Source organism: Poecilia reticulata, linkage group LG23 (assembly GCF_000633615.1).
Source record: "Poecilia reticulata strain Guanapo linkage group LG23, Guppy_female_1.0+MT, whole genome shotgun sequence".
NCBI classification, from domain to species: Eukaryota; Metazoa; Chordata; class Actinopteri; order Cyprinodontiformes; family Poeciliidae; genus Poecilia; species Poecilia reticulata.
This window is the reverse complement of record NC_024353.1, coordinates 1,356,185-1,369,822: the sequence shown is the minus strand read 5'-3', so window position 1 is coordinate 1,369,822 and position 13,638 is coordinate 1,356,185. Positions and strand designations below refer to the sequence as shown.

General features: G+C 40.0%; 1 protein-coding gene across 10 annotated transcripts in view; it reads right to left on the bottom strand.

Annotated features, from left to right (window-relative positions):
• The window catches only part of ppfia2 (PTPRF interacting protein alpha 2), a 126,640-nt gene that overhangs the window by 107,505 nt on the left and 5,497 nt on the right, over positions 1 to 13,638 (bottom strand). For 9 of the 10 annotated variants that reach the window (XM_017302805.1, XM_017302801.1, XM_008400421.2 and 6 more), the window contains one exon: positions 13,168 to 13,268. The gene's annotated coding sequence lies outside the window, so the exon portion shown is untranslated. Of the gene's footprint in view, positions 1 to 967; positions 1,331 to 13,167; positions 13,269 to 13,638 lie in introns of those variants that run through there. The other variant, XM_017302803.1, reaches the window with a different exon arrangement.

Genomic DNA, 13,638 nt, shown 5'->3' with positions numbered 1-13,638 from the left:
ACAAAACTGAACCAATCAAGAGCATTTCCAACCAGTCTGAGCTGTAGTCACTAAAACGTATAGAAAAGCCATAAAAGCAGAGCCACAGGTAGCCACTTCTCTACTTCAAGACAATAAACATTTTCTGCACTAGACAAATTAGGCAGTTTAGATTGCAACAGGAGTGGCTGTTAAATGAGGCATCCTGATTTCACATAAAGCCTCTATGAGCCATTTACACAGAACATCCATGCTGCTACAAATCCCATAGTACTCCCTGACTTGCAAAAAAATAATAATAGCAAAGAGCAGATTTGCCATTAACCTTCTAACAAGATGCCAACACCTGCAGGTGTGCGTTCTTTATTTTCTGCATTCGTTTAGTCAAACGTGGCCACCGAGAAACAGGTGGCTGAATGCAGAGTCTCCACTCCGCCGCGCTCTCTGGCTTTGAATCACCATAATAGCCGGTAATAATGTGGTTTAAAGGAGGGGCAGCTGTTCCTCACATGACACCTCCTCATCATGCTGTCATTAGCCGCGCAAATACACACACACACGGCACACACACACACACACACACACACACAGGCCTGACTGCGGCGCTGATCACATCTTTACACCGCTGCAACAGCTCCTCCTCGCTCTCTGAAATGATAATTGAGGAGAATCCTTGGCCATTGTCTCAAGCGCATTACATCATGCCAGCCTCTCAGTCTGCATCCCGCCCACCTTTAACTCTCTACGCTGTCTCTCTACTGTGACAGCCGCCGGGTCTGGGTTTCTTTTTTTTTTTCCCCTGCAGTGTCTTGCAATGCCATTAACCGCAGATATGAGAATGATTGCTTCTAGAGCATCCCGCACCTCCAGCGGAGCCAGGCTCCAGAGTTCGCGAAGCAAAGAGGGCACCAGAAAATCACCTTGAGCTTGCAAGAACAGGGGCAATGTAGGTCAGCACAACACCGGCTGCAACAGTGTGCATACTCACATTTTATCCCTTTACTATCAGCGGAGGCTCAGGCGGCGGATCAGTCACAACTGCAGTCCCCTACGAGCTACAGCGTGAAGCGGACAATCCTAGGAGGCTTCCTCAGAGGGAGCAGGCAGCGGCGGCGGCAGCAGCAGCAGCGGCGGCAGCGGCGCCGCGGACCCGGTGGAAGAAGAGGAGGTGCGGCTGGTCCCCGCCGCTGCTGGCATTGTCCATACAGAGAAACACCAAAGGAGAAGCAATAATCATCTAAAATTAGCCGCGTCGCGCGATGACATCTGATTTCCGGGGTCAAACGCGCGCGCACACACGCGCGCACGCCGGTGAGGAAATTATGGCACGTTGCGAATTCTGCTGCGATAAGCGGAGCTGGAAAAGACCATTATGGGAGCTGACGGAGGGGGAGCGAGGGGATCTTAAAGTTACAGCTGAGCTATTCTTCCTTCACTCCAAACAGACCAAAAGTAATAATAAAATAATAATCATTTCCTATATCACAATGTTTCAAATGGCACATATAATATCCAGTGCTCAACTACAAATATAAGATTTTACTTTTTAAAAAGGTAATTTTTTTACAGGACACCCATGAATACGAATTTAGAAGCTGGCTTATTCCCCCCCCCAAAAAAAACACCTGAGGTTTTATTTACCTTCTTCTGTTGCGTCATGGTTTCCAAATACTTCATATTAATTCAGTCACATTCACCGAGTGAATTTCATTTATTTTTGCTCATTCACATCATATTACACTGTTATTAATTAGCTGATCTTTGTAGTATTTTTTCTATATACTCCTAAAATCTGACACAATTCCTTTTCTTAGATATAACAGTGATTCTTGAGAATAGGGACAAAACAGGTCGTATGGATAAAGCACAAAATTTGAATAAAATATACACAAAATATATWTTTTTCAAATATCTGACTAAACTAACCTGGGTCATGTGAGAACAACAATGTATATTTTCCTGGTATTTGCTGAATATTTTTTATTTTAAACATTGTAGTCAGTGGCTGGTGTCTTTAAAATCCCTTGTCCAGGAGCAGAACTCAATATATTATAATAGTTTAAAACAATTAAAGAAATACTAAAATTATATATTATCACAATTGAGTATAAGTAGTCATATAAATAATTATAAAAATATCAATAAATTGAATTAAAAATAACTTTTATATATTTTCCAACTCCATTGAATTTTGTCCCTAGTTTTTGTCAGACATGAAAAAAATGTTTAAAAAAAAATCAGGCATTATTGGGGGCACCAGAACTTCTGAGGACCCCATCACCACTTCCTTTCTCTTCCTTTGCTGAAAGGGCTAGTTAGCTCTGGTTAGCTTATGTTATTCTATAGTTTTTTCTTATTTTTTATTCCTAAATTGCTCGTCACAACCATGATGCGTCAACACCATAACTGACAATTTACAAAACTTTGATGGAATTTTGTGAAATAAAAACTTAATTTTGGTATATTGTAAATATTTCATGGACCTGATGAGCTACAATATGGCCTCCTTCAGAATAACATCATATAAATTGAAGTAGTTTGGCATTTTGTCAACTCCGTCAAATGTCAACTCCATCAGAGTTTTTGTGACTCTTTCAGTGAAATTGTTGTCAAATCTCACTTAAATGTGCAATGAATTTATTTTATTGTATTTTACATAAATTGCATTACTTCACATGTATCAAGTTTTTCTTTTTACTCACTAGTTTGTCACCACCTTCAGTTCTGTGTCAACTCTGTCATGCACTGTCAACTCCATCAGATGGACTTTTTGTTGTTTTTTGTTTTAAATAATATTTTTTTTTTGGTTTCTTGAAGCATTTGTCTGTAAAAATGAGTAAAAATATCACTAATAGGGTATTTTAAAAATAATTGTATCTTTATTTTTGTCAGATGGTGATGACAAAGTTCTGGGTCGATTAAAAATGTAATTTAAAAAAAAAAAAAAAATGTTGCAACAGGGAGCCTGCACCATAGCATCTTTACATTTCCAAAACATTATTTGTCATATTTGCATACATAAGGTTGAGAAATAATAATAAAAAAATGGGAAAATTAAAACCCATTTTCTTCCTATTCTCAAGAATCACTGACAAACATTATAGATGCTTCTGAAAGTGTATTTACAAAAAAATGAATATCTTTTCTTATGCAATTATTTTTTAAAAGAACGTGTTTTGATTTATTTTCTACCTGAAAACATGAAAAATGTGGTGTGCATTTGTATCTGCATTCTGTAGAACTATTACAGCTGCGAGTCTTTGACCTGACTACTGTAGTTCTGATTAAATGTTTAGCAGTGTTGTCTTGATATTCACCCTTTATTTCTGCTTTACAGTCAGAATGGTGTGTTTTCAACAGCCTGTCACAATACCGGCCACATTTGACTGTAGTGCCTTCAAATAAAATATGTTCTTGTTCATTTAATCTGTTATGCTATTCAGCTGCAGGTTGCGTGCTTTCTTGTCTTGTAAATGCTTCCTTCTGTTCTTTGCATTAAAATCTAAGAGGTGTTGTGATAATTTGATTCAAATAACCTCCTCTGGAATACAACACGCACTGTGAAGCACAATAAGCAACAGCAGCTCTCACACATTAAAACACCACTAAAAGAAACAACATCCATCTCTTAATTTCTAACCATCTGTTTATTGTGCGTATACTGCCAGAGCAAATGATTGCAAAGTCTAAAGATAAAAACCTAGACAGCAAATCTGAGTCACTCTTCTGGTTCTGGCCTGCGGGCAATAAAACGCTGAAATGTCACCAACTGATGAGTCTATACTCAGTCTTGGCATTAAGAGCCGATTTCTTCCCCCAAGGTTTTCTGATGACTAAAAATATGACTCAGTTTGTATGCAAAGTACAAACAAACCTTTTAAGAAACAACTTCATAAAATACTGTGAACAACAAACATGATCGAGAATAAAAAAATATGTAAATGTGTTATTTTAATTTAGATTTTTATTCTCTAAAAATAGAAATAATCTTTACCCTGGGAGCACGCTGCCTTGTGACCGTTTCAGAGCTGAAAAAAAATAATAATCCACTTTTCAGCTCATCAATAATTAAAGATCTTCAAGTGGTTTTGAATGTCACAGAGATCCGTATTGTGTTGATCCGCATAGCAGAGATTTACGGAGAGCAGAGCATAAACGCTACATTTACTCATACACTACGGCAACTGATAGCACACCACCAGTGTGTGTGATCTTTCTGTCTGGATCTTCAGATTCTTCTAATGAACGATGTGCTTTGATATGTCTATTTCTGCTCGGCTGTCAGCGGATATTTGCAATGAAGACGGATCGAGCAAAAGGCCAAACAGCACACCCTCCCACACATCTGAATAAATAGAATTTCATTATGACTGCATCGTTGTCAAGATTCTTAGACTAGAACTGATGTGGAGATATTTCTTCTTCTCAAATATTGACACAACGCCTGGTTTTTCTCCTTATAATTTCCTGGTGTGAATGGTAAGGTGAGAATCTGACGTCGAGTTCAACGCAGATGCAATAATGCCTCACTAGTGCACTCGTGTCCCCAGGACATTTTCACTGTTTATCACATTGCAACCAAAGAACTTCAGCGTTATTGTTATTACATGTTTTATGTGCAACAGAACGTAAAGTAGCACAAAGAATATGAATTGCAAGGGAAATTGTGGAAGGCTTTCTGGTCAGATGAGACAAAAACTGAGTTCACCTTCCATCAGAACCTGCAGTGGGATGTTTTACATCAGGCACAAATCCATTTGAGAATCTGTGGCAAGACATGGAAATGTTTGAGCAGCAATTTGAGCTTCAGGTATTTTTTCAAAGACGTTAAGGCCAAAATCCAGACCTCCGATGCGTCTTAAAGGAATTGCAGCACCGCAAACTGCAGCACGGTGGAAATGCACACCACACTTTACACATGTACTGTCGATGCAAAAATGAGAAACAGGGAACATGTTTCAACATTTTTGATAAATATGCTGTTAAGATGTGATGCAAACGAGGAAACGCAGCAGAGAAATAAGAAGGAAGCTCCCTCTTACTGTATTGCTGAGACTCTACAAATCAATGCTTCGTCCCAGCGGTTGAATTCTCTCAGATTTATTTCATCACCGCCGCTTCAATCTTTAGCTTGAACAGTTTGTATCCTAACTTTATGACTTTAAGTGTCAGCAGCAACAGGACTAATCAGAGGCTCTAAATCAGGGGTGTCCGAAGTCGGTCCTTGAGGGCCGGCATCCTGCATGTTCTAGTTCTCTCCCTGATGGTAGTAACAGCCTTTTCAGCTTGTCAATGTTCTCTTTAGATCTCTAATGAGCCATCATTTGATCCAGGTGCGTTAAACCAGGGAGAGAACTAAAACATGTAGGATGTCGGCCCTCGAGGACAGACTTTGGACACCCCTGCTCTGAATGACTGCAAACTGTCCAGACCTTGATGTCTCTGTCCATGGTGCTGAATCCGTTGTGCATGTTCTGCTCTGCCGTCTTTTGGAAAACCTCCGTTGTATTTTGAGATAAAACGAATTTCAATTGGTTCCTCTCAAATTTCTCTCCAAATGAAACTAAATTAATATAAACGAGCCACCGACTTTATGTTCTGCCTCGTTTTTCTGCCTCTGGTTTGTGTTTTATCTGACAAATTAGTAAAACAGTACGATGCGTTAAAATGCTCCACGTTTCAAGGAAAGAATTACTGTATTTGTAAAAACATGCACTGTACTTGATCCTCTTTGCAAAGGAGCATCCTTCATTCTTTGTGACAGTTTAATGCAGAGCATTTTGTTCATTATCATTTCATTATTCATAGATGAACAGAGCTCATTCCTCGCAGCCATTACAATGACCACAATGTGATACACTCGCCTGGTTATAATGCAGATTACCGCTCATATTGCATCCCACCCACGATATTGACCCACCATGTGTCTGACTACTACTACACTCCCATATCGCTGAGTCGTTCCATATTAATTTCCCCAGAGGAGTGTGTATAAGCCTCTGCATATGAATGGGTGTAACTTGGCCAAGTGATGAATATGAAAAGGCTTTCATATCTGAACGCCTTGAAGCGAAGGAGTCACGTATATTGACTTTTCTTTCCACCAAGATGGCTGTGCAGGCCAAGGTGGAAACCTCGGTTTGGTGTGACGACTCATTTGACTGTTATCTCTGAAAACGATGCGAAAATGAGCTCAGGTCAAACAGCAGCGATCAAAGGAATAAAGTGGAACTCATGAAACCAGACCTTTAAATAGAAGACACCGTGCACACTCCACGTTCTTCATCATGCAAATATCAGTAAACTAAAAACAGTCTATCGAGGAGGCACTGGGTAATAATTACCTATACAGGCTAATTGTGGAACTTTAAACTCTTACAAGTCTAAATAACTTGTGAGCCTTTCCAAATTTTGGTCTTTTCACAACTAAAAACTTGAATGTATTTTTAAAGTTTTTCCATAAACCAAAACAGACAGGTGCATAGCTGTGAAGAGGAAGAAAACGATAAATGTTTCTTTTCTACATTAATTAAATCCCACAGACCTGCTTCTCTGATGCTCTTAACTGAAAACCTTTTTGGTCCCCAAGCAAAGCCTCGTATGTTGGTGAAATAAATCCTGAATACAACATTCCCACACAGTGCAGCTGTATGGCAGCACTGAATTAAACAGATGGAGCTAAAACCCTGAAAAACAAAACAGCTACAGGCTGCAAAAGACCAACGACTGGAGGTTCAACTTCTAACAGGACGACTAGGCTAAACACGCGACTCAGCACAAAGTGCAAATGTTTAGCAAACAATGGCCAAGTCAAAGTCCAGACATCCATCCATTCATTTATAATCTGTAGTAAGACTTCCATGTTTATGGGTACTTATCAGTTTGTGTATATTCAAGCCATTAAAACACAGCTACATGTTTGACTGACTTTTTTTAAAGCAAACGGGAAAAAAGATGCTTTTGATAATGGCAATGCAAAATGAAGACAACCAGGAAAGTTGTACATCTAAAAAGGCATGGGAAAAGGAGGAGCTGAGAGAGACAGAGAGGAGATGGAGGGTTTACACACAAACCAGGAGGAAGTAATTACTGCACAAACAACAGGTGTGACTAATTAACTTGATGTAGAGCAGCTGGGGGAGCTGAGAATGAAGCACAGGGACAGAAATGAGAAAATGAGAGGGAACGGCGTAATTAAACAAACTTTGTGAATGTGACTACATGAACAGAGTAGCTTCGTATAAGAAGCTTAAACAACCAGTCGGATGTGGCAGCCGGGAAGCTGCTCCCATCACACCCAGGCAGAGACGTGGAAGTGTTGTTTAACGGGCCGCTCCGCTTCTCCTGGTTGTTTCACTGACGATCAAAGCAAGTGTGCATCGCAAACCTGACATTTCCAGCATCTGATAGCACGCGCTCTCCTTTGTTCTCGTGTCTTTGCCGACATCACTATTTGACAGCCCATCACCTCTGTCTATATGCCGCCCGGTGCTGCTCCTGCAGGGGTTTGAAACCCATCCTTATTATTTGGCATAAAACAGAAACCTGAACACATATCAGCAGCAGTCTGTTACAGTGTGAGGGCTGCCAGAGGCTCGCTATCGCTTTGACTCTTTTAAACCTGCGACTGTGTGGAATCCAAAGTAAAGCAGGCTGCCACGCTCACTCTGCTTGATACAGTGATAAACGATGTGAGTTTTGGCCGAGCGGCGAGATGCAGCAGAAAGACAAAACTTAGAGGGATTACAGGTGGCTGGAGTTCCCTTTCCTCCTCATATCTGCCATCAGAGAAGTGAAGCTACTGCATTTTATCACACAGATATTTGTCTGATATCATAAGCTGACAAAAAATAAAAACAAAACATCCATTTGGGGTAATGAATGTGTTGTAACACTCAACTGTTTAACTCAGATTTGTTCTGTGATGCTTATTCAAAGACTCTTTGTCCCTAGAATTAAATCCTGCTGTAATTCACATTACAGCATATTATTCTAGATTAGTTTGTTAATCTAATTTTGTTTGGATGTATTCCTTTTTTTTTCTCCAGATAGTTTTTCAGGATCGCCGTCATGTAAGGAAAACTGGGTTAGGAATTCAAAAGACTCTTCAGGAATCTGGAGTGTAAAATTCCCAATTGAGCCAACATAATTCAGAATTTAGTTGCAACTTTTTATTTTATTTCATGGTTAATTATAACCCTCATTACAAGCTCCAATTAAAGTAAATGCTAAATTAGCACATCTTGTGTTTTTTGTTTAGTTTTTTTGCTGGAGCTCCCAGGTTGGAACACCATCAAAATATAAAGGATGTTATTTGCACAACATAAAACTACATTTTTTTAATGTAATGAACTAATGGAGCTCCTTCCTTGTTATTTTAACCACAATCATGCAGAATACTGTATTTTCCGCACTATAAGGCACCTAAAAACCTTCAATTTCCTCAAAAGCTTATAACCCGGTGCGCCTCATACATGGACCAATATTGAGCCACAACAGGTCTAGCAACTACGGTAAGCAGCCGCCGATTTCAATTTTGCCCGTAGAAGAAGAAGCGCACAGTGCATGCTGGGATAGTTGTCAGAACGCTGGTTTGTAATCTAATCTACCTACTGACCGCCTATAATCAGGTCGTCTGCAGGTCATTTAGCACCACGTTCTCCATGACATGCTGTGCGTGAACTGAGAAGGGTGACCATCGTCCGGCCCAGGAAGGCTCTCCTCGCCGACCCGAGTCGGACTGTTTTGTTGACATTCACTTTAGTGCAGCTCCATCTAATGGATGCATAACGTAACTCCAGCCTCTACTGTAGCGTCTATTCTATGCGCCTTATAATGCGGTGCGCCTTATGTATGACAAAAGTTTTAAAATAGGCCATTCATCGAAGGTGTGCTTTATAATCCGGTGCGCCTTATAGTGCGGAAAATACAGTATGTTTAACAATGGTTAAATGAGTGTTAAACAATTTTAACATAGTCAAATTAAAGAAAGAACTTTATAAGAAAAAAAAGGCTTAAAATATCAGTAAATAAGGATGAATTTACTTACTTTTAAACCCTTTCCTGGGGTGTCAAATGTGGCTCACACCATGTTCAAAAACGTTTAATTAATCCTGAGATACTGAATCGAGGCAAAGTTGAGCACTAGATGCTTTCACAAGTTCAACCGTCTTATACTACTGATGTTCCTTCTATTTTTAAGGACCAAGCTACATCGGAAGTGATGATCATCTGGAATCGAGCTTTTGTTTTCCTGCCAGGTTAACAAGATGGAGGAAGAAGAATTGTGTTTCCCAGCATCAGAAGACGCAGCTCCTGCTTGAAGTGCAGAAACACTAAAGGAGCTTTGAGATAACAGCGGCCTCCTGGCACGGCGTAGCGTTTGCCAGGAGCAATTACAGTCTTTTATGCCACCGCATTTCTGTTCAAACTCTAATCTATTTTTAATGCTGCAGCGCTTGGAACACTGGAACATTTGTTCATGCAGCAAAGCGACTGTTCACATCCTAAATGTATCATAGAAGAAGCGGAGCGACACGCTGGGAATAGATGCATCGAGAAAGATTTGAGCAAAGTTTAAAAAGAATCAAGAGAAATGCTGTCAATGCTTTCACCTAAACCAGGCGTCTCCAAACTGGAATCATTTTACGCATTGATTGTTTGATCTCTGAACATTTAGGTGGAACACAAAATACTCGTCATTCATTTAGCTTATTTTGCTTTTATTTTAACTGAAGTAAACAGAACCACAAATATCCGTTTATGCAAAACCAGACGTTGGCTCACCTTTTCATTAAATGTGTTTAATACCGGAATGTCAATCAGAAACCAAACGACAAATATTTCCTTTTCCTGAGAACAATTTAGGAAACTGAATGCATGTCTTAAAAACATGTCAGAGTGTCCCTTTTTAGAACAAAAACTTTGTTTCATTAAAATGTACAAAAATACAACAATGATTTCCCTAAATACATTTTAAAATTTAAGTACTTTTATTTACTGATTTTGGCTCATATTTGCTCAACTCTGACCTAAACCATCACAATGTGGTTCGCTGTGCGCTTTGGACTGTTGTCCTGCTGGATGGTGAATCTCCACCTCGGTCTCAAACGATCTGCAGCCTCTTCTTGCCGGCTTGCCTTGCATTTCCCATTCCTTTGGTGATTAGAGCAGCAGGTGACTCCACAGCTTTCTGTGCTCCGTTTAGGACAGGGCAGGTCGTTTCTTGAAGGTTACGAGAGCCAACTCGGAGGGGAAAGTTCTCCCCGGCAGCTCGTTCATATCGACTGAGTCCCCGGCTCTGTTGTAGGACTCGGCGTCTCTTTTTGCCCTTGAAGAGAATAGCACTGAAGCGAAATCAATTGAAGTGGAGCACAAGTCTGTTTCTCTCTTTTATGTGTCAAGGAGAGAAGTCCTGTTGCATCCGGTCCTGATTGGCCGAATGAGGTCCCAGTTGCCAGGCAACCATCCAACGGCCTTGCTGACAGACAGCTGCTAATGAAGCCTGGGTTGTAGGTAGAGGGAGCGCGTTGCAGAAAAGGGCAACACAGCCTCTTTCTCATGCTTAACACATCCCTGGAACCTGCTGCTGTTCACATCCACGAGCCGCCACCCAAACACCCACTCCACCAATACAGTCATCTCACTGGCGTCCCCGCCTCCCCCAAAACAACCCGCTGATTAATATGTATACAGTAAAACGAGGAGGGATTACAGAAGGCTTCAGAGTGGGGGCGTTGCTTATTTTGGAAATGGAAGTGTAAAGAAACAGATGGCAGCGATGCAACCACGGCAGCCGCGCTGCAGAGCGGTGATGGCTGCGCATGACTCGCACTCGGGTCACACATACAGATCCTGCGCAGTGCGAGCGTCCCACCCGATCTGTCTGGACACACTGAAGGAAAGCCGTGTATCGCTACTCTTCCCCTCATTCTTTCACATTTAACATTTGGGCTGTTTAATACAAAGGTAGAGCGTGGCAATTTTCTGCTAAGTCAGGGCAGCTGGAGCATGTAGTCTTCCTGCTCTACATGTAGCTTTCACACATTTTGGAGCTCCCTCATGAAATGGACCATTTATTCGCTCTTAATGTAGCTTCACAATGTCTCTCCGCTGAGCAGTTGAGCAGCTAATGTGCTGCCAGTGGAACAACTCCGCTGAGCCGAGCTGCAGAAGCAACTGGTTGCTCTGCATGGCTGCGATACTAGCAAAGCAAAGCTTGTATCTCTCTCCAAACTGCACTTCTTTCCAGATTTTAAGTGTTCAGTGCCACTTTGAACTTGATAAACACATCATCAAGTGTTTTAGCTTTTTTAGAAAAAGGCATATATAGTTTTGCTGGATTTTATTAAGGGGGCTGAATAAAAATGCACAACACATGTCAGGTATGAAATTGGCAGTTGCAGTAAAGCTGTATGTTTTAGTATTCAGACATAGTAATCTGTATTTTTTTAATAACTGGTCTAGCTTGTCTTTTATAATAATCACACATTAAAGGACATGTCATTTTGAAGCTTCAACAAGAAAATTATTAACTTCCAGAGCCGTTTCCCGATTCACCTTTCATCAGACAAAATGTCATCTTTGGCCTCAAGTTGAGCTTGTTGATACACAAATAGACTCTGGGGTTATACCTGCAATCAGATAAGGAATTAGGACAACTGTGGCTAAAGAAGCCAAGTTTAAATCAACCACCAAAAGCCCTGCAGGTGACCTGTTCTCACCTGTGAACCAACTGAGGAGGAAGACCCTTATCCCACTTTGCTATGGCAACAACCAATGGAGAAGAAACGTCTGCTTCTGAATGGAAATAAATGTTATGGAAGAAATATTTTGTCCTACTAAAGTTGGTACATTTCTGAGTAATGTATAATTGTTTATTCAGAAAGACGTTCCAAATTCAGTTGATATACAATTGATTTTTATTTTAGAACCGCTACCATCCTGCAGTGTTGTATCATTTCTTCCTGAAGGTTGTTTTCTTTATATTTCCTGGGCCAAATGCCTAAGCTTTGCTGAGGGGCCAAACAGGCAGAAGGCATTAATAATTTAGAGACATGGATGCAAGAGCTGAATACTTATAGGATGATTGGAAACTCCCCCTAAAAAATGTCTAAACATTCAAAAAGTACCAACGCTTGGCTGGTTATTAGGAAGCTAAACTACAGAGAAAGGAGAGACGTGTTATCAGTGCAGTAAAGGCTGTACTTCTAGTTGAAACTGGGTGGCAAAAGAGAGTTTGAGAGAAAGCTTTGCTAAAAAATACAAAATGTACTCAACAGGATTTCCAGTACATGATTGCACACACTGCAAGGAACTTAGAGCAGCATTCTGATGAAAGGAGTTTTCTAATTGAGCCTCTGAAATTGAGTCTCTATTTTTCTAAGGGACAATTGAGAACGGTTTTCAAAGAAGAGTCAAGACATAAATCTTTTAAAGAAGCCAAGTGAAAGAATTAGAAAGTGAAAAAAAAAATCTAAGGAAAAATACTGAGTAATTACGAAATTCATCACATTAGGAGTGCGACTATCAGAAAATCTGTTTTTAACGAGAATGTGATCCGTTTAGTGAGCTGCTATCAGCAACTAGTTAGTAAACTGCTCATAATAGATGTGGACATTTGGCAAAAAGCGACATGGTCCCTTCCTCTCTGCACGTTTTATAAACAGCCCTGTTTTTTAAGTAGTTCTAAAATGTTTTAAGTGCAACCTATATCCCCCCAAAAATATTTTGTTTCAATGCTTAATTAAGCTAATCTAAATAAGCATCCGTTTGAAGGATTCACGTCTTAATTTTTTTTATTTTCTTGTTGGTTTGCACATCATACTTCCATGGTTGTGTGCAGAGATCACAGCTCATCATATGAAAACAAATGAGCTAAAAATTGCCTTCCTTCTCATTAAAACCAGCATAACATATGGAGCAGCAAAGGTCGGCTGTTGCAACCAATGCGACAGACAATCTATCAGCATAAAGCTGTAAGAAGAACAATTCAGTCTCACCAATAAAAAAAAAACCCAAAACATATATAGCATAAGAATGAGTGAAAAGTCAAATTCAGTCCCAGAGGAAACGATCCAACCAGCTGATCCCACTGAAGAAACCAGAACAAAACATGGTGGTCTTTATTCTGTGCTCAGTCTTTGTGAGCGTACCATAGAAGAAGAAGATCTAGAGGTTTCTGCTCACCTGTAGATATCAGAGTCCTCATTTCAATTTTATTTTCATGCCTTGCTGCCCAATGGTTTATTCATGACTTGCTGCTGTTCTGAGTATCTTCATAGATATGCCTGGAAGAGAATCAAAAGAGGTCAAATAAAAATCTCTTCAATCTAAAATATATTCTTTTTCATTCCTGTGTATGACTTAGTTTTGCAGATTATCAACAAGGTTGAACAAACATTTTAGCTGTTTTTAAAAGGACACAAAATGTGTCCATCCCATAATAACAGAAGCGTGGATTGAAGGAGATTTGAAATTGAACATGAAGCAATTGTTGCTTTTTATTCTATAATCTCAATAACTTGCTGATCATACAAAGTTGCTGCATTTTGGCAAATTTGGCAACCTGACGCTGAATGTGCTGGAAAATTATCGTAAATCATCACAAACAAAAAGCAATTTGCTTGTGTTATGGGGCTGCATTTCATTTAAATTTAT